This window comes from Populus alba, chromosome 10, assembly GCF_005239225.2.
Source record: "Populus alba chromosome 10, ASM523922v2, whole genome shotgun sequence".
Classification (NCBI taxonomy): domain Eukaryota; kingdom Viridiplantae; phylum Streptophyta; class Magnoliopsida; order Malpighiales; family Salicaceae; genus Populus; species Populus alba.
In genome coordinates, this window is record NC_133293.1 from 902,019 (window position 1) to 904,108 (window position 2,090).

At 32.3% G+C, this 2,090-nt stretch overlaps 1 pseudogene; it reads left to right on the top strand.

Annotated features, from left to right (window-relative positions):
* The first annotated feature begins 462 nt into the window (after positions 1 to 462).
* Positions 463 to 573, top strand: LOC118035319 (small nucleolar RNA R71; annotated as a pseudogene).
* Positions 574 to 2,090: the final 1,517 nt, after the last annotated feature.

The following is a 2,090-nucleotide window of genomic DNA, read 5'->3' on the forward strand; positions in this document are numbered from 1 at the left end:
GTTTGCGAGTATGGGTTATGATTGGGCCTTTGGAAACTGTTTAAAGCATGGGCTTGTTCATGGAGGCATTCCTTGAAAGAAGGCAAAGTTGGACAATCATTGGTTGCATGTTCATTTGTTTCACAGATTTGACACACAATGTCTTGAACATATTTTAATTGACCACTCCTTTTCAATTCTAGTGCCTCGACTTTTCTAGCTAAAGATGCAGTGGATTGGAGGTCATGATCTTCCCTAAGGTTATACATACCTCCATTAGATGTATGAGGTTGAGTTTTACTCGGTGCCTCATAAGTGCCCGTAGTGTCCCAATTTTGTGCATTTTTAGCTAGCAAATCTAGGTACTCCATTGCTTCATCAGGGTCTTTATCTTCAAAAGTTCTATTGCACATCAATTCCACCATTTGCCTCTCTTTAGGTGTTAATCCTTTATAAAAATGTTAAACCAATCTCCATGTTTCAAAACCATGATGAGGGCAAGTATTAATCAAGTCCCGATACCTATCCCAACATTGGTAAAATGTTTCTCCTGGTTTTTGAGTGAAAGTGGTGATTTGTCTTTTGAAAGAGTTTGTTCTGTGAAATGAAAAAAACTTCTTTAAAAATTATTGTTGCATTTCATCCCAAGCACGAATGGATCTTGGTCTCAAAATTTGTAGCCATGTTTTAGCTTTATCTTTTAAAGAAAAAGGAAAAAGCTTTAATCTGATGGTGTTCATGCTACAATTTGAGTCATTATAAGTGTTACAAACTTCCTCAAATTCTCTCAAATGCAAGTATGGATTTTCTAGATCTAAGCCATGAAAAGAAGGTAAAAGTTGAATAATGTCTGGCTTAAAATTAAAATGAGATGCATCAGGAGGAAAAAATATACATGATCGCGTAATTGTTCTTGTTGGATTCATGTAGTCTCTAAGTGTTCTAACCCGATTATTCTCATTATAAAGCGATTGATTATCCTCTTCGGCCATGTTTTCTAAAAAAGATGAGTATACTTTACAAAGTTTATCATTTAATGTACGTGACCAAACTCTCATGCACGTGTAGAAAGAGAAGAAAAGGAAGAAGAAAAGAAAAACAAAAAGAAACAAAACAAAAGAAACAAAGTTAGAAAAAATAAAATAAATACTATAATTTATACAAGAATTTACCTCCCAGGCAACGGCACCAAAAACTTGACACGACCAAAAGATTGATGTCTTCTCCCAAGTGCAGGAGTGTCGAAGTAATAAATAACCCGGCAAGACCGGGGTCGAACCACAAAGAGGTTAATTGTATAAATTATAAATAACAAGACAACAACAACAAGAACAATAACAACAACAACAACAATAATAATAAGAACAATAATAATAATAATACTCAGTACGTGGCGTTGTTATACCTGAGAATGATCTAAAAGATCGGGTCATAGGTTTCCAGCCTATATACTGATTTTATGATAATAATAGTAATAATAATAATAGTAATATTAATAGTAGTAATAATAATAGTAGTAGTAGTAGTAGTAGTATTAGTAGTAGTAGTAGTAGTAGTAGTAGTAGTAATAGTAATAACAATAATAATAAAAAGAAGAGGAGGAAGAAATTAATGAGAACTTTGAGATGGAAGATTAATGTAAGGATTAAACAATGATAAAAACAAATGTCAAGGTTAGAGGATCCACTAATGGTATTTCAAACAAGTATAGTATAAACTCTTATTACTCAACTGGAAACCACACACGAAGAAGGTTCCAATCGGATGATTTCTCATTAATAGCTCATTATAAATTATTAACATAATCATATTAATTATCTTAACTACATAACACCAAAATTTTAAATATTGTCAGGAATTCATGATCTTAACTGATGTTAATAACAAATCAAGTTCCTTTCATAGCCAGATGTAGGTAATACCATACTGTTGGGCTATGAGAGTGCCAAGCATTTGCTGTACCAAGTGTTATACAACACAAATCTAGATTAACCATTTAACAAGCAAGGTATTAAGAATTTGTAAGATAAAAAGATAAGACATGTTAATATTAAACATTAAGATCCATGTTGAGTTTACACTATATTTATTCTTACACCATTAGTGTAACC